The sequence below is a fragment of the Phocoena sinus genome, chromosome 19 (assembly GCF_008692025.1).
Source record: "Phocoena sinus isolate mPhoSin1 chromosome 19, mPhoSin1.pri, whole genome shotgun sequence".
NCBI lineage: Eukaryota > Metazoa > Chordata > Mammalia > Artiodactyla > Phocoenidae > Phocoena > Phocoena sinus.
This window is the reverse complement of record NC_045781.1, coordinates 46,069,308-46,088,180: the sequence shown is the minus strand read 5'-3', so window position 1 is coordinate 46,088,180 and position 18,873 is coordinate 46,069,308. Positions and strand designations below refer to the sequence as shown.

Genomic DNA, 18,873 nt, shown 5'->3' with positions numbered 1-18,873 from the left:
CCACCCCATCGACCCCCCACTGTGGCAGCTTCCAGGGAGGTGGAGTGGGCAGCGTAGACCTGAAGTCTCAGAGCCTGCTCTGCCCCAATGACCCCCACCCCCAGGCTGCACAGCGAGCAATGCTGTGTCCATCCTGTGGCAGAGCTTGTGGGTCACGGAGCCTGTCTCACGTGTTCCCTGGCTTCATCACACTACACAGAACAGAGGCCTGTCCTGAGCTGGTTCTAAACAGCTCACTGAGGTCCATCCCATACTTGGCCACCTCTGTGGCTCTCTAGACACAAGTTGGCAGCAAGATTCTAGAAGAGACACACAGCATCTCACACGCATTTCATTCTACAGATAACGCACCCGGGAGAACTTTTCAACCGAGATTTTTAAAAGCCTTAGTCTTTGGTGTCTTTTTTTAAGTTTTCAAACTCTAAGTATTGGGCTTTGTATTTTGACGAAAACTCAGAATAGTGGCATTTGGGGCCTGTGACCAGTAATCAGACCAAACTTGTAACCGACCATGGATCTGAATAAACCTGTTCTTGGTCCTGAAAAAAAAAAAAAAGATTCTAGAAGAGACAAAGTTTATAACGGGGTTCCTCTACAGGGCTGAAAGCCTCTGACATTAAGAGAAGCAGGAGATGGACCTCTCTGGCAGTCCAGGGCTTAAGATTCCGAGCTCGAGCCCAAAAAAAAGAGGGAGAGAGAGAGGCCGGAGACAGGTGAAAGACCCTGAAGGTAGGAGACTGGGAAAGAAATCTAAGCTTCTTTGAGGACTTCTGGAGGAAGCAGGGAGCAGGATGAATTAAATGGTGGCCTAGGGCAAGTCAGAGAGGAGTCTGGAGAAGCTGAGGTCTAGACCTTATTGCCCAACTCTCCCTTCCAAGGCAATTAAACTTGACTAGCCCACCCACACCCAGGGTCAGGAGACCATGATGCTTACAGTCTGCTCTGATTTCCTCTAAAGATAAAGTTCAAAGCGTGGGAGGCTTGGCTATTCTTCATGGTTTAAGATTCAGATCTCAGTCACAACAGAGATGTAATGAAGAACCACAGAAAAGCTGCCGGGCCCTCCTTTTCCTTCTGCACCTTGTCAGGATGCCTAGGGGATGCTTCGAATCTTAAGAGAAAAGCAAAGAGAAAAGCAAAGGATGTGTTCATTCAGCAAATATTTATCGCACAGGGGAGTGGCAGACAGCATGGGAAGAGCCCCAGGCCTCTCCCTCCTTGTATAGCCGCATCACTGACCCCTTAGCAAAGCTCTTCTCTCTCCAGCCTTGCAGTTCCTGCTCTGTCGAGGAGCAGAGCAATGGGACTCCTCTGTTTTGAGGACGCCCCACCAGCCCCTCTAGTCTGTCCGCCACCCAGGGCTCCTTGGTTTTGCCGGCCAGGCTTCCCCTAGGAGAGCTGCCCTTCCAGGGGTATGCCAAGGGCAGCTGACTCCAGAGACCAGCAACCCAGGTCCCAGCTGTCAGCCTCTCCCTCTAAAGAGGAGGGAGCTGGTGACAGCATATCCCAGAGGCCTTCAGAGGGGCATAACCAGAGCAATACCCACCAGCTAGAACACGGGTGGAGGGCAGAGCCGAGGGCTTCAAGAAGGACAAGGTGAGTCAATCCTCAACTTACAGACCCCTTGGGGAGAAGGATCATGCTTCCTGTCCAAGTCACGCTTATCAATGGGAGTCCTCCTTCCTCAGATACACGGGTTACTCCAATCCTCCGCAATGTTGGCTCCCCCAAATGCACACACACTCTACCCTGGGGTGGGAGGACTAGTGTAGGTTTGATAGATAGAAGGTTTAAAAGAGAGTCTCATTGCATTCCATCGTCCCTGCCAGAAATGGGTGAAAAGAAAGGAGTAAATGGTTTCTCCGGGTAACCTTCAACCCCCTTCTCCCCAACCCACACACCCACGTGGCAGGGGACAAGCCTGTGAAAACCTGTTCCATACACCCAGACAGCTTCCTGGAATACTCCCAGGCAAGGGTATGCAGACTGAGAAGGAAGCTCCAGGGGCTGGGGGCAAAGGGCAAATGTTCTCCTAAAAGAGCAGATTCATACACATGGCAGAGAGAGGCAGGGCATTCCCTTTCTAACTCCCAACCAGCCCTCTTAGACAGCAACCCCAAGAAATCCTGAATCTGATAACTCTCGCCCTCACCACTGGGGAAGCGGCAGGACTGGTGCTTCTGTTTCCCACCACTGGCCTGGCTCGCCCCTTCCCCAGCCTGCACTGCACTGTGGCATGGGGCTCTGGACAGGGTCCTCCTCCCTATTCTGTAAGCATTGGAAGGTTGGCCACCTGAAGAGAGCTGATGGGGAAGGGCTGAGCTAGGGTCTACACAAGTCCTGCCAGGACACACCTAGGGAAGGGAGAAGCTGTGCTTCTAGAATCTTCCAGGCCACAGTCTCTGTGGCTCACAACTCCAGCCAGGCCTTGGCCCAGGCCCAGAGTTGAAGGATTCAACTTAAAACTCTGGCATCTATCCCCATATCCTCTGTGCGATGGGGGGATGGGGCAGAGAATGCCGGGGAAGAGGTCATAACCTAAGTGGCCAGCACTGTGACCCTGCAGGAAAGGGGCCCGGGAAGCAGGGTGACTGATGCTTCGCTGGAAAGGAGGGCTGCAGGACCGGTGTCTGTGTAGTCATTGTATGTGCATGACCCAGTAGGACTCCAGGCCCTCAGCAACCTGGGGGCAAACACCAGCCCTTCCTGGGGGGCATACTGGGAGGGACCTGGCCCAAAGCTCTGATACACAGGGCAAGCTCTGGCCCCTGACAAGGCTGGCAGAGCTCCTGGGATGTGAAGGTCCAGAAACAGTGCTTCTGGGAGCACAGCAGCCCCCTTTCTGGGGTTCTTCCGTCCCCCAACCCACGGCGGAAGTCAGGGGCGCACACTCACTCCACTAGGGCCAGCGTTACACTTGAAGGTGCAAGTGAGAACAGGGCTCTGTGCCCTCAGTGCCAGGACTGTGCAAACCTCTTCCCCTGGGCTGGTATAACCTATGGCTGGAACTCTTCAATCCTCATGGCCCAGCCAAGCCACCCAGGTGGGAAGTCTGTCAGAGCCTCTGGGACCAGGCAATATCATGAAGGTGACAGTCCAGGCTGCAGGCACGGAGGCCTACTTTGTCTGCGGTGAATTTCTCTAAAGGGCTCCAACCTCGGCAGGGTAGCAACAGTGGGCTGTTAACTGTCGGCAGACAACCTCCCTTACTCTATCCACCCTGCCCCCACATTTCCTTATCAGGCGGCGGTACTTCTGATTTTTTTGCTGCTTCGTCTGAACACTGGTTATGAAATGGGAGCACCTTGCGTGCCAGCAGGCAGCCGTTTGGGGCGTGGACACCATCCTGGGCACCACTTACATGCCAGGCAGGATGCAGAAGTGGGGCTGCAGGCTGGAAACTCCACTTTGTGGTCAGGTGCTTATCTCCTTCTTTCATCAAGATTAGATGACTTCAAAGTGTTCTTTTTACTTTTTTTTTTTTTTTAAACCAGAACACTCTTTTCCCCCAACCCACCCGAAAACTTCCATCAACCAGGCCAACTTATCAGTTTCTATTCTTGTGGCCCAGTGGGAAGAGGGAGGCTGGTGGTGAGACTTGTATAATTCCTGCCAAGATCAGATGCTGGAGAACCACCAACCCTTTACGGCAGCTTGTGGGCTAAGCTGGGGCCTGAGTGCTGTGTCAAGAGATGGGGCGGGCTTCCCTGGTGGTGCAGTGGTTGAGAGTCCGCCTGCCGATGCAGGGGACATGGGTTCGTGCCCCAGTCTGGAAAGATCTCACATGCCACGGAGCGGCTGGGCCCGTGAGCCACGGCCGCTGAGCCTGCGCATCCGGTGCCTGTGCTCCACAACGGGAGAGACCACAACAGTGAGAGGCCTGCGTACCGCAAAAAAAAAAAAAAAGAGAGATGGGGCCCTGTTACAAGGCTTACTTAGGATAAATAAGGTGACACTGTTATAGGTACAGTCATGTAGGTGCCAATTCCCTGGGGGACCTCGGGAAGGAGCTACATTCCCTCACAGCCAATCAGCCCTGAGTAGAGAGGAGGTGGCCCACCTGCCCTAAAGAGGACTCATGACAGGATGGGTCCCAGAGGTCCTTAGGGAGACAGGTCAGCGCTAGGAGACCAGAGACTCTGGCAGAAAGGCATACAGAGGTGCGCTGGCCCTAGGGGTGGGTATCTCCAGTGGGGAGAGTACCCCAAAAATCCTGGAAACAAACCAGTAACCTGTCCTCTGTGAGCCAGACTGTTTTTACTCTTCATACACCCTATCTTTAGCTTTCCTTTGTTCTCCTTTTATACTTAGTAATGTCTTTCGTCTTGGGGAAAGGTCAGACTGTGGCAGCTATGCTAATGAAAACACAAAGGAGGTGTTTGCATCCATGCCTGGACCAGGAGATTAAAGGGAGCAATGTCCCCTCTCTCCCTCGGGAGTGGAGGTGGAGAGAAGCCCAGAGGTGGGCCCTTTGCTCAGCCTGTGTCCTCTGGAGTCATCTTTCCCACAGAAACCTTGGGAATTGCAGTTAGAGGCCCTGAGCTAGTGCCCAGCCTGGTGCCACAGGGCAACTGCCAGCACCAATCCCGCAGGAAGCACCCCCGCCCTGTGCCCCCGCGAATCCCTGTGTCACTAATATTCAGCTCCAGGAGGCAGAGGGCAGGTGGCTGGTAAACTGTAGAGGTCAGTGCACACCTGCTTTCATTCACCCCTTGCTCTGGCTAAGCCGTCTTCCTCGTCACTGAGGAGCTGATAATATGCTGTGACTGACTCAGGCAGGACCCCTGGGAGGAAAGAACATCCCCAAGGTTGCTAGGCAGGTCATCTGCTTTCCCTTCAGGAAAGTGGCAATATCAGCTGCTATGAGTAGAGCAAAGGCAGCCTTCCCCTTGCCCTGCCTCTGCCCCTCGCCCCTGGGTGAGGGGAGCCAGGGTGGGAGAGCAAGGAGCCCTCCCCAGTCCCATCCTCAAAGAGCGATTCATCCTCCTGGACCTGGCCTACATTATATGTTCCCTGCTAAGATAATATCTGTCATGACATCTATTATTGTTGTCAACTTTGGGGGAACATGGAGGGGAGGAATACACCAACTGGGGTCCATCACCATGGTCCCCAGGGAGCGGTATCTTTTGGCTAACTTTATTATATATCCTGGGGTTACAAGGGGATGGCCAACACGATGGTGCTTATTTGGGGCTTGGGCTGTACAGGGTGACCTGGGGGCCACCAAGAGGTGGGGCCCAGGGCCTCCTTTCAAGCCCCTTGCCTGGTGAGACTGGGGCAGCCCCACCTCAACACGTGTCTTATGAGTTAACATTTTACAGTGAACTCTGGACTAAACCCAGATGACCTCAATTCCAGGACTGGCTTTGCTATTCGACAGCTGCATGTCTGGGCAAATCTTACCGCTCTGGGCCTCAGGTCCTCCATCTGTAAAATGGGCATGATGATGCCTGCTGCCCTGCTTACCTCACAGTCCCCATCAAGATGAAATAAGCAATGACTATAAGCTTCAAGGCACTATGTACCCGAGGTACCAGTGAATTTCAGCCTCACCGAGAAGAGGGAGTCGGGGACAAGAGTAGGCACTGTGGCTAAGCCTGAGGGAACAGGAGACCGGACCCAAGCTGGCCAATCTCTGGGAACATGAACCCAGACAGAAACAGGTGGACCAGGGAGCCTGCGGGAGCCAAGCATGCAGGGCAGACACAGCGCTCTAGTCAGTCTGGGTTGGCAAACAGTTCAGGAGAGAAGACTGGTTGTCAACACGCATATGAAGGGCAGGAGGAAAGATGCATGAGGAGATGGTCAGAATGAAAAAGGAATTCAGTCCCAAACTCAGAAGAGCCCCGCCTTGCTCACTGAGCACCTTGGGGCTGGGGAGAAGCACCCCCAAGCTCCCAGGACCTCCAGCATCTTATTAACATACATGTCACACTCAGGGGACAGCCTTCCCTTTCTGACCAGGGGCCCCAGGGGAGTGACCCACTCTGGGCAAGACACCTGTGTCAGACTGAACTTGAGGTCTCCTCCTGCTAAGGTGAGGCTCGAAGCCCCAAGCACTTTTTTTTTTTTTTTTTTGCTGCACCGCCCAGCTTGCAGGATCTTAGTTCCCCAACCAGGGACTGAACCCAGGCCCTTGGCAGTGAAAGCGCGGAGCCCTAACCACTGGACCGCCAGGAAATTCCCTCAGAGCTCTTTCTACAACACCCCATTCTTGGCTCTGCCAAGCTGAGTCAAACATCTGTACCCTTTACAAATTGGAGGTGATGCGCGAACTGAAGCCAAAATTGTGCTATTCATCTCTCTGTACCTGAAACTGGCACCACCATCCTGGGCATTCTCTTCCAAGGGAGAAGACACAGGGGCACAACCCTCCCCAGCAGGAAATACAACGTAATCCAGAAAGCACAGCAGCCCTAGAGTTACATTCTTATCTAGGCCCCAGCAGGAAACTGCACAGAGGAGGGTGAGCATCTAGGAAGTTGAGATGACAGGGGAGACGGGGAGGGGATGGAGGCAGCACCAGGGCAGAAGCGGGCAGACTTGGGCCAATGCCTCCTCTGTTTACTGGGACCTGGTTGAACACACACTGAGTGAATGTCTCCCTCATCTCAGACAGATGGCCCCGGGCCACCACGAGGAAGGGGCTATTTTCCATAACCTGCCTGTGTCTATTCTTTGTCTTGCAGTCCAGGGGATCAATGACTTTGTGGATGGGCAACCGGGGTATGGCGGCTCCTCCCTAAAAGACACCACTTACTACTGGAAAGAGCCTCAGCCTGCAAGTCAGATGACCTGGGTTCTGGACTCAGTTCTTCTACCTACTGGTTTGAGGAGATCAGGCATATTTCTCAACCCCACTTCCTGAAATGTAAATGGAATGACTCAATGATTCTAAGTCCCATTCTACATGCTAGCATTCAGTTTTTAACAAGGTAAATGAATACATGGCAATAAATCCTTATAAGTTTGTCTACAGTGGTGATTCTGACATGCACACCTAGCTCTGCCTACTGCCTCAATACACGAAGTCTTTAGAATGCATGACAACCCCATTTTCCTTTGGGAAGTCATCTCTCCCCAAATTTCCATCCCTGTGCCTGGCCAATCAGAGCACCAAATGCAGCCAGCCATGTACTTGATCCAAGGTTGGGCAAGGACCCTGATTCCAAGTGAACCCAGGACTGCTGACAGGTACAGTCAGCCTGCACTGCTGACAGGCACCTTCTACCACATGGGAACTGAGAATGCTGTCACTATGGAGAAGGGTGGGGTGAGATGGAGTTGTTTGAGTCCCTCATCTTCCCTGTATGTGGCCAGCCATTCCCTCAGGTATGAGTCAACGGATTCCCTTTTATAAAAGCACTTTGAGTTGGATTCTTGGCTGTTGTAATTGAAGAAGTCCAACTGATACAATCTTGCACACATGTACAACCATTTTCCATTTCATTTAAAGGAATTTTAAAAAGCCACTACAGTATCGCTTGCCATCTGGTGCAGAAGGGTTGCCCTGAACCTGGCCCTAAAACCCTGTCCTTGATAGGTCAACCCAACTCAGAGGCCCATGGGCCCACAGGAACAGAAGTGATTCTGGGATTCCCATCAGTGGCTCATTCCTGGCCAGGACCCACACTCTTCTCCAGCCACGGACACTGCCCAGATGTACAGATGGTGAGAGAGCCACTGACATGCATGGCCTTTCTGGGTGGCCTGGGTGGGGTCAGGAATGCCCATAGCCAGAGTCCCCTCGCCACAAGCAAGACTGGAGGGCCCTGGCTGGGCCCTGAACCGGCTGAAGTGGTCAGGGAAAGAAAAGATGACCCTGGACATGGAACGCAACAGGAAGTCAGGACCCTAGGTTCCATTCCTTATCTGGCAATGGATTTTGGGAGGAACCCTTTCCAAACCGGTTTCTCAACCTGTTAAGAGTCATGTCTGGCTTTTCAAATGATGTCAGACACTCCCCTGAACTCCAGACACATCTATCCCACTCATTTCTGGAAGCCGCCCCTTTGATGACATACCTTAGAGGCACCCAAAATTACCTCAGACTCACCCTGCTCCAAATCAAACTCACGCACGCTCTAAGCCCCCCAAACTGGACTCCCTTCTGTATTCCCAGTGTCTGGAAAGGGACATCATCCAGCCAACCCTGAAACCTGGGAGTCATCTATGTCCCTTCCTTCAACCTCCTGCAGCCAACCTCTTATAAAGTCCACCTGTTTACCACCTAAATCTCTCAGCTTTCTACCTTCCTCCACGTCTGCCACCATCACTCTATCCAAAGAACTGTCACCCTCCACCAATAGTAGCCCCTTAACTGCTAAAGCCCCAGATCTACTCAACGGACCCCCCTCTAATTCATTCTCCAGAGAAAGGTCAAAGTTATCTTTCCAAATGCAAGTTCCATCAGATCCCCATTTCCACTCCTCCCAGCAAAACACCCAGCCCTCCCAAAGCTCTGGGACAAAGGTGGGACTCCGTTAAGACCCCATGGTCCCAGGTCTGGCTGGCTGAGTGGCAGGTTAACCCTGAGACCAAAATGGACCAGGCAGGTCTGGGAGTCATTGCTCAGCCCAGAGCCCTGGCCGCACCCTGGAGTACATCCCACTCCCAGGTCAGGCTCAGAACAGCTCAGTCTTGCCAGGACTGACCCTCCCCCAGTACAGACTTCATCTAACCACAGATGGGAATGGGAGCTAGAGGCCACGCAGGGGAAGCCCAGCTGGGCTGAAGCCAGGGGCTGTGTATATCAGAAAGGAGAGAATATAGAGCAGGGCCACAATAGCCTGTCAGTATCTGTGGCGCAGGCTGAGAGAAGGCAGCTGTCGGGAGGATAAAACTCAAGAAGCCTATCTCTTCCCTCTTATCAGACTGACCCTTGGCAGCCTCACAGCCTGTGGAGAACAAACAGTCATTAACAACCCATCCCATACTTCCAGCACAATCGTGTACAACCAGCCCAGCCCTGGGAAAACCCAGGCCTTCCCCCCTGCCAGGGTGGTTCTTGGGGCCCATCTCTTGGCCAGACCTCTCCATCCTGCTTCTCCTTCTTGAGCAATGAAATGTTATGCTCTGCTCAAACTGGTCTCCTCGGGGCCAGTGGTCCCTGCCCATTCATTTCAGGCCTTTGCATCATGTTATGTGTGGCCTTTGCCTCACCATCTTCCTTCTCTCCTCTACTAAGAAACTCTACCCAGCCCCCTTCCAGGCATGTTCTCAACTCCTTGCAGACCCGCCAGAAGTCTGTGCTACCGAACTGGCGTCTCCCATGATCAGCCTGTCACCCAATCTCCCATGCTGGCTTTGGGGAAAAAATCTTGCTAGAGCAGAGTTAGGGTATAAGGAGGTGAGGGGACTGGGAGCAGAAAGAAACAGGAAGCCTATAAACAGTCACCCCAAAGGCTAACCAGTATAGGCCAGTATAGGAAGGGAAGAATGCAATGAGAGACCAGTTGGGTTTTTCTGCCTGAACCCAGGACAGAGGCAGAGCGAGGGTTGGGAGGTGGGGATGAGGACAACGAGAGGCACGGGGACAGCTCCCTTGGCTGCAGGAGCCCAGGTTCTCCAGAGAGATGCCGGAGCAGGCTGGCTGCTGTTCAGTACATCCAAGCGGGTTAGCAGAAAGGTCAAACCGATTCCCATGGACGTCTGGACTGCATGGCGGTATCCTGGGCCTCAGCACCATCTCCTCACTCAGGATATGGCATTCCTCTGTCAGGTCTACCAGACGATTTGAGAGCAAATCCCTGAACAGGTCTTTAAATTCTTTATTTACAGATGAGGACTCTGGGGCCCAGAGAGAGGCAGAGACTTGCCCTGGGTCACACAGCACCAAATCCCTGCAGGTAAGTAAGACAGTGAGAATCCTGTATACACCCAGCCAGACTGGGCCCTGGACTATGAAAATCACCGGGGGCCCCCTGACCAAACAAACTGCTTCCTCTCTGGAAGAGCCAAATAGCCCTGCCCTGAGGCTCTCATTCAGGCCAGGCCCCACCCTGGCCACAGTGGCAGACAACAGATGGTCTGCTGGCTCCTCTTCCTGTTTTGCACAGGATGAATGGCAGGGTAGGCCCACAGATCCAGGATGGGCAGGAACTGCTGGGATAGTGGGTGGGCAGCATAGGTGGAAGAAGACACCTTGTGAAATAGCCCAACCAGGTGTAAAGAGGGGTGAAGTATCTTCTGTGTTAATCACAGGAAATGCCACTTGAGAGATCTGAACTCACATTCATCCGCTGCTGCTCTAGGGTCCAGCATGAATTGCTTTTCAGGCACTGAGGAAATCCCTTCATTCATCAGCTGCCACTGCGGCCTTGGGCTGGACCTCCCTGACATAAGCTGCTTACCCTGCTCCCATTGCATAGCATCTTCCTCTCTAAGGAAGTGCCAACACTGGCTCCCCTACACTGGAAGAGCCTGAACGGGGTTCCCATGCCTCTCCAAACCCCCTTCGGGCTTTCCCATCTCCCTCTACCCGTGGTACCTGGGGTCTCCTCCTGAGCCATGCTGGAGGCCCCAGGGATCAGCCAGAAGCTACAGAGGTGTGGGTTCAGGGAAATACAAAGCCCTCTGGGACAGGATGGAACAGAGAGAAGGCCAAACCCTGGAAACTCCCTTGTGGCCGCCTCGGACTCAGATGGTTCCCTAGAAAACCCAAGAGACAGGAACTGGGAGCTCAGGGGCTCTCGGCCCTCCCCTGCCTTCCCGCACAGCCTCAGTCCCGCCGGCTGCTGTCTGTTCCACTTGCTCGGCCAGAGGACTCAGCACCGGGCCAGAGACTTTTGTTTCCTCCTGACTCTGGTTCCAGTTTACCATCAGTATCAAATGAGGTATTTTGTTTTCAACTGAACTTGGGAGAGAATGAGGGTTGCAGAGCACTCCACTGACAGGTCAGGGGAGAGTCCCTTGCAAACCCAAAGGGACCCTCCCCACCAGGAAGGAAGGAGGTGGTAACTCTGCATGGTGACAGATGTTAACTAATTTGTAGACATTTCAGTGTATACAAATATGGAATCGTTATGTTGTATACTGGAAACTGACATAAGGTTATATGTCAATTACATTTCGATTTAAAAAAAAAAGGAAGGAAGGAGTGGGAGTGAAGCAGGGTGGAGCTGTGGGAGGTGACATGAGTGGGGAGGGGCAATCCCCACTCGCGAGCCCTCAGTTCCCTCACTTGTACCTCTTCCTACAATCCACCTCTCAACCTCCCCTCTCACTACCCACTCCAGCCCCTCTGAATTCCCTGCAGCCACACTAACAACTTGTTGATTCTTCCTCACCAGAACGGTTCCCTCTAGACCAATTAGCTATTCGCATTTGTTGCTGATTTTCTTCCTCAGAAGGCTTCAGACCTGCTCAAGCTGGGAGGCTGTTGCCTGCCTGCTGTGCTAGGACTTTACAGCGGAAGGGTGGAGAGAAAGGGTGAGGGCTGCTCTCTGGGGTCCCTGGGTCATGCCCCAACACCTCAGGGTCTCCTGCCCTCCCTCGAGCACAGGATGGGCCTCATGCCCCGACTGCACAGAAGCAGGGCTGCTTTCTGTGTCCCTCCGGTATGTTTCCCTCCCTGATCCTAGAGAGGAAGAGAAGGAGAAAAAAGGAAAAAGGATGCTAATGGGCAAAGGTGATAAACTAGCAAGAGATGAGAAACAGAGGCCTACAGGACAGAGAACAATGCCCCTCCAGGGAGGAGATCCCTGCGCTGCCGGCTCCCCTCCCACGTCAGCAGCCGGTGGGGTGATGTCAGTCAACCTCTTTCCCTCTCTGGACTTCCTCATTTGCAGAGTCACATCCCCTTGAAGGAAGAAGCCATTTGAGGATGTTTTTCAACAACTGATAGCAGAACTGTTTGTTTCATTTTAATGTTATTATTATTCACAAATACAAATGTTATTATTTCACAAATACAAATTTAGCACGGACATCAAAATAAAGAAAAGTTACATTTTTCTCTAGATTTCTCTTGCCCCTGGTTCACCTTCCTGTCCATGGTGGAATGCACTGCATTCATAGGTGACAAAATATCACATATATTTGAATGCTAACAGCTCTAACTGAGGGGAACAGTCCTCTTCACCCAGGAAGATGACCTTCTCTCTGAGAATCTGTGGAGATAAGTACTCTTCAGTACTGCCCCTCCTGCCCCACCCCAGAGAGGACCCTGTCCCCTCCCTCCCGTTCCTGTAGGAGGAAACTTGCCCAGTTCTCAGCTAGAAAGTTGGGGTGGCCCAAAGCCCAGCTTATGCCCTGGGGCCTTAGGAGAGATCTGCAATGGCAACATGAAAGCGTGATTGACAATATGCTGTATAATGATTTATGAATAAGCACCAAGAAGTGCTCTAGAATGGCTGCTTAAGGAAACACACAGGCGTCCCTGGTGAGCCCGGCCTAACTGGAGGAAAAGCCTGTTGTCCCCAGGCAGGCAAAGTTCAGACCCTCTCCCTGCAAAATGTCATTTGGAGATGTTTGCCCTAATAGTTAGTGAGGACTTGTTAACAACCATTCTGAGCACAGAGGGAGGAAAATCTAAAACCTAAGTCCCCAGAGAGCTGGGCCAGGTCCTTTAGTTGGTAAGGGCTCAGGTATTGGGAACACGTGGTGAGGGAATTTGGGGCATGGGAACTGAGAGTGGGGAAGGGGAAGGAGGAGGAAGAAGGCCACGCAGGTGGAAGTGCGGAGACAGAAGAGATGTAGGCATGTTGAGCGTGGACAACAAAGCCCCAGCTGCTTTCAGGATGTACTGGGCCCCTGAAGCTTTGGGGCCCGACCTCCTCAGGGCTGAGGCCCCAAACCTCAGGCAGCATGGAGCCAGGAGTAACGAGCTCACCAGGGTTTCGTGTGTGCTGTGAGCATCCTGCGTGCAGCTCCTCCAAAGCAAAGGCACATCATCTCCTGCAAACTCTTTCTCCTCCTGACTGCCCCACTTCAGCTAAAGGAACCAACCTCATCACCCAAACAATGAAGTGTCAAACCCTAGCCAATCAAGTGTCTGTTCCAGAAAATATCTACTTTCACAATTCTAGAATCAGTCCCTTCTTTTCCATTTCTACTGCCAAGTTCCAGCCTTCATTACATCTCACCTGCACCCTATCTAGTTTTCCGTTTCCTCCCTCCCTTCTTTTCTTGTCCCCTTATGACCCAGCTATACCCTGCTGCCAGCCTGCCCTCTGCCTGCTCAGAAACCTTTCAGAACCAAGCCCTCCCTTTGCCGTCTGCCGATTCGAGTGCTCATTGAGCACCTTGCTGGACTGATCTCTTGAAGTGTCCACTGCCACTTCTTTTGGGGACTTCAGCTTTTGGATACAGTCTGGGGGGACTGCCTACCATGCCACCAGCCCTTCCCTGGCCAGGGAAGAAGCATGACCCAGCCTGGGCCAAAGAGACATATCCTCCCTGGGATATGACTCCCAAGCTGTGGTGACAAAATTACAGAGCACAGCTGGAACAGATTTATCCTGGCGACAGAGGTACCCTGAAGAGGCTGGACTTTGGCTCCTGCCTTACCTACTCCAAGACCCTGGAGGAGACTTGGGTCCTGAGTCATCCCTCAGATTCTAGGAGTTCCCATAGCCCTCCAATGAAGTCCTTTCCTGCTAAAATCAGCCAAGCTGTTGCTTGTAACCAAACAGGATCTTCTCACTGCTTTTTGAAATACCTCTCCTATGCTCCAACCAAAAGGGAAAACTCCCTATAAGTGCCATGATGGCCTCTCTCTGCACCTGTTGGCCTGCACACTCTCCAGCCTGTAGGCACTGCTGCAACTCTACCTGCCCCTTCAGGGCCCAACCCAAAGGCCTCTTCTGAACCCTCTACGTGGATGACTTCCGCCTCCTTTAAACCCACAAGCCACTGGCTGCCCCTTCTGCCTTCCACTGTGGACACTAGTGTACTTGTCTTATCCCTCTCCCAGCGGACAGTGACTTGGTCATTCTCTCCTCCACAACACCCGGCATAGTTCCAGGCTCAGTAAAATTCACCAGGCTCTGGGGGCAGACAACCCGGACGACAATTACAGGTTTTCCGGGCAAGACAGGCAGTGAGTGACAGAAAGCACCAGGGTGTGCTGTCAGTAAGGCCTGAGTCTGACTTCCGTATCCTCCACTTACCAGCTGTCTGAGCTTGGGCAAGTCTCATAAGTTCCGCAAGGCTCAGTGCTTCATCTATGAAAGAGTGACAATAATGCCGACTCCACAACACTGCTGTGAGGATATAACAAGCTGACATGTGAGGGCATCTAACCTGGTGACTGGTGAGGAATAAGCACGCAGGGAACAGCAGTCGTTATTCCAGCTATTCATAGCGACTGGTTTAGCAGATGCTCCATCAGAGGGTTGGAATCAGGAGCCCTGGGCCTGCTGTGTGACCCACAGTGCATCTCTCTGTTTCTCAGTAACCCCACCTGCGTCTACATCTGCCTTATCAACCTCCTAAAGAACAACAGGTGGAAAATGCTTGGCAAAGTAAAAGCACAATGCAAGGGGTTCCTCCTGTTTTTCTAAATTTCAGAGATTCCCAGGCATCCTGTCAAGTGTGCAGCATGGCCAGCACCCCAGCCCGCTTGTTCTGAGGGACAGGGCAGATGAGTGCCCGGTTTGGCGTCTGCTACTCCATGTCCACGCAGCCACCTCTTTTCCAAAGCCCTGGGGCCTAAATGTCCTGCTTTTGTGGGGCCTTCTTTCAAATAGCCATAGGGCAGTGTCTGCTATGTAGTTACAGGGGGACTGGGAGCTCAGGCCCCACAAGTCACCCCTACCATCAACCTAGCCAACACTGGGCAGCATGAGAATGGAAGGAAAAGGCTAATCCAGGGCAGCTGCCAGGACAAGCCTGAGTGGGGAAGCAAGGTAGGAGGAAATTTCTCTTAAGACTTTACATCTGGGGACTTCCCTCGTGGCACAGTGGTTAAGAACCCGCCTGCCAGTGCAAGGGACACGGGTGCAAGCCCTGGTCCGGGAAGATCCCACATGCCGCGGGGCAACTAAGCCCGTGCACCACAACTACTGAGCCTGCGCTCTAGACCCTGCGAGCCACAACTACTGAAGCCCGTACGCCACAACTACTGAAGCCGGCGCGCCTAGACCCCGTGCTCTGCAACAAGAGAAGCCCGCGCACTGCAACGAAGAGTTGCCCCTGCTCGCCTCAACTAGAGAAAGCCCGCATGCAGCAACGAAGACCCAACGCAGCCAAATAAATAAATAAATAAATTTAAAAAAAGAAAAAAAACAAGACTTTACATCTGCCTGGATGAATCACCCAAGCAACCGTCATGGCCCCAAACCAGTGGTTCTCAAGTGTTAGGCCAAGAAACTGGGCAGAAATCAAATCAAATCCTAGCCCCCACCCAGACTGCCTGAACCAGAAAACTCTGGGAGTGGGGCCCAGCCAGCTGTGCTTTAAACAGCTCTCCAGGGGGATTCTGATGTCTAATCAAGTATGAGAGATCCTGCCCTTTAACTGCAAGACTCTCCACTTTAACTCAAATTACTGAACACCTACTATGTGCCAAGGACCAAGCCGGTGGTGATATTTCATAAATGAGGACACGTCTGAAGAACTTCCATAGTTTAATGGTGGTCAAAATCAAGTACACAAATACACAAGGCAGGATGGGGTATAGAACAAAGCAACGGAATCAGCTTCCCATCCCTCTTGCCAGACTCCACCCCTCAGATCTTCTCTTGCCATGACCGGAGGAAAAAGATAACTCCAGTCCTGGGAAACCGGTCCCCCCATGCTTCTATTTCGGACTCCTCAAAATTGCAGTTAGTTTTTTGAAGAAGAGTGATCCTCACCCTGAGGCATGTTTCAGGTCCAGAGGTTTGGCTCATGGGGAAATAGCCCACGAGGCCACACCTAGTGGTTCTTAGCAACTTGGAAATTGGCACTACCTAGGGTTTGGGCTCAGAAAGTTCCTAGAGAGCTGTGAGCATGCCACAGCACATCACAACACCGCATTCCCATGCAGGGTCACTCCCTCAGGTCCCTGGCAAGCTCGCACGTGAGTGCAGATGCAGACATAAACACGCACACAGACAGTTGGCCCCCTGGCCTCCCTTCCTCCATTCTCAAGTTACAAGGTTAAAGGCGTCCTATTCACAGCCAAGGGGGAGGCATGAGAGAGGGGTGCTGAAGCAGAGAACCATCTGGTTCAGATCAAGACTGCTCATTCAGGATCTCAGCGGAACTCCCAGAGCCTGCCTTCCTGATGGCTCATAGATTTCCCTCCCTCCCCCAACTCCCCACTGGGAAACTGAAGACTGGGCTAGGAAGGGGTGACCCATAGGCAAAAGTGCCGAAGGAAGACAAAATACTGAATTATACACGCAAGTCTGTGCCACCTCTCTGAGCCCTGGCTTCTTCTTTCTTTCAAATCCTGAACACCACGACTAAACTTGAGATCACCACCTACAGTCACTGCATCTTCCTCCACAAAGAGCTCAGGGCACCTATCAGGCATCCTTCCCTGAACCGGCAAGCCCCTCCAAAGTTAGCAGCAGAAGCAAGATGAGGCTGAGGGGTGTGGTCTCCCAGACTCCTCTAACACGGCCATCTCCACCAATGTAGGAGGTTCCCTCCATCTCAGGGGGACGCTGGAGTCCATCAGGCCTAGTAAGAGGAAGGGATGACCAACCAGCTTCCAGACAACTGTCCCAAAGACAAGATGGGAGTGTGCGTTACTGGCTAGGATTGACTCACCCAGGGACCCCAGAGTGTCCTGAACCTCCCTCGGCAGCTTTGGTTGAAAGAGGCTGCCACTCCCTTTCCACCACCAAGCCCCTCTCTCTCCCCTTTCCCCCCAACACCACCTTAGACTCTGTTCTGCAGTGCTTTATAAATGGGAGATGGATGCAGTTGGCAAGAAATAAAAATCAAAAGGCTAACTTGAGTAAACGAGCAATAGGTGGGTGACCCTACAGGCAGAGTAGGCCAGAAGTGAAATACAGGAAGGAGGAGGGGGAAACAGAAGTGGGAGAAAGCCAAAGGGGAGACTAAAGTGAGCTCAGCCCAGAGCTGCAGCAGGGAGCTGGAAAGTTTGGTTCCGTCACCTAGGAACGACTGGAGGGAGGAAATGACTCTTCCATGCCAAGACATGGGCTCAGACCAGCCCCACAGGACTGGGGCATGGACTTGGCCAAGTTCCTGGTTTATGCCAAGCCTCAGTTTCTCCAAAGTGGGAAGGAGGTCAAGCAGTTAGGTCTCATCAGAGAGAACTGGGCCACTGTGGGTGGCTTGGGGGCAGTGCCAGGTAGGGGAAAGAGGAAAGAGGTGCTGATGGTGCAGAGGCATCCTTCGGCCAACAGAAGCGGGGCAGGGGTCTCTCAGTAGTGCACAGGCCAGGAGCACGCGCAGGGGTTGGCGGCGCGAGCTAGGCAGTGGACTGAAGTCGGGACTGGGGCACGGAGCGCTTCCCAGGGCTGGGGCTGGGGCTGGAGGCTGCCACCAAGGAGTGGAACAGCCACGCGTGGGAGCGGCTGGAGGTGCAGAAGCAGAAGGCGGGGAAAGGGGATTGAGGCCAATGTAAGCGGACCCCCGCCCCCACGGGGGAGCCCAGCGCCCCGACCCAGGGGAAGTTGCCGGGGTGGACCGGGCGGGTGTGGGCCGCTGGCAGAGCTAGCTGCCCGCGCAGAGCGGGTTCGGGGCAGAGAGGGGCCCGGGGCGCCCCACATCCCGCCCGCCCTCATCCCGCCCGCGCACCTCAGTCAGCGCTGAGCGCCGCGCGGGCCATACTCGCCGCTCCTGCTGCCGCCTCCGCCAGTGCAGAGAAAGCCGCCGCCGCCGCCAGCGTCTGGACCCGTTATCTCCGCGGCTCCCCAGTCCTCCCGCAGCGGGCCAGTCCCGCCCTTGCCCGCCGTGCCCTCCCCAAGCGAGCAGCCGAGCAGCAGCAGCAGCAGCAGCCGCCGCCGCCGCCGCCGCCGCCGCCGCCGCCGCCGCCGCCGCCGCCTCAGCCCGGCCCCTCCCCCCACCCCAGCCCGGCTGGAAGGGAAGGGTGGGGGCAGGGGGGCAACTGCCCCCTCCCCATTCACATCCTCCTGGTCTGTCCCCTCCCACCTCCTCCTGCACGCCCCTGGGCATGCTGGGATATGGAGTCCAGCCTGCGCCAGGCCGCTAGGAGTGTCCGGCATCCAGAACTACTACTCCCAGAAGATAGCGCGTGAGCCTTAGGGCCTCTGGGCTTTGTAGTTTCGCCAAGGCTCAGGGATTCTACCGAGCAAGAGGGGAGAGGGGGATGGGAGATCTCCACTCCCAGAAGGCCGGGCTCGCGATGGTGGAAATAGGATTCGGGGTCTGCGATGCCCCGGACCCGGGTTGAATACCTGGATCTCAAGGGAGACGCAAAGTAGCCGAGGATGCCTCTCAGACACGGCTGTGTTCAGCTGCAGCTGAGCGGGACTAGAGAGGAAGCCTCCGACCCGAGAACCGCGCCCCGGGTACCATTTCCATTTGCGCTCGCAAAGAGCCTTGACCTGAGGCTAGCTTGGCTTCGTGCCCGGGCTCCGCAAGCTGGAGCTGCGGTCGAGCCGCTGCGCACAGGCGGGAGAAGAGAGAACACCAGGAGCCACGTGGGCGTGTGGTTTTCCTGACTTGGGAAAAAGGGGCCGCGTGTGTGTGGGTTTCCTGGAGCGCTCACCCCCTGGGGCACCTTCTCATTCCAGTCTCACTCTCTGGTTGGGGCCCTTATCTCCCAACTGTTTAGGGCAAAGCGCACACATTTTAAATATTTTTCCATGTCTTCTCTTAGCACGTTTTTCCATGTCTTCTCTTAGCTTCCCCCAATTTCCAAACCTACCTCAATCTTTTTTCTTTTTCTTTTTTTTTTTTTTTTTGCCATACGCGGGCCTCTCACTGTTGTGGCCTCTCCCATTG

At 53.7% G+C, this 18,873-nt stretch overlaps 1 protein-coding gene across 4 annotated transcripts in view; it reads right to left on the bottom strand.

Moving 5' to 3' along the window:
* ST3GAL2 (ST3 beta-galactoside alpha-2,3-sialyltransferase 2) overlaps positions 1–17,932 on the bottom strand; it is a 67,756-nt gene extending 49,824 nt beyond the window's left edge. For 3 of the 4 annotated variants that reach the window (XR_004346789.1, XR_004346790.1, XM_032611917.1), the window contains exon 1: positions 17,704–17,932. The gene's annotated coding sequence lies outside the window, so the exon portion shown is untranslated. Of the gene's footprint in view, positions 1–934; positions 1,076–17,703 lie in introns of those variants that run through there. The other variant, XM_032611918.1, reaches the window with a different exon arrangement.
* Positions 17,933–18,873: the final 941 nt, after the last annotated feature.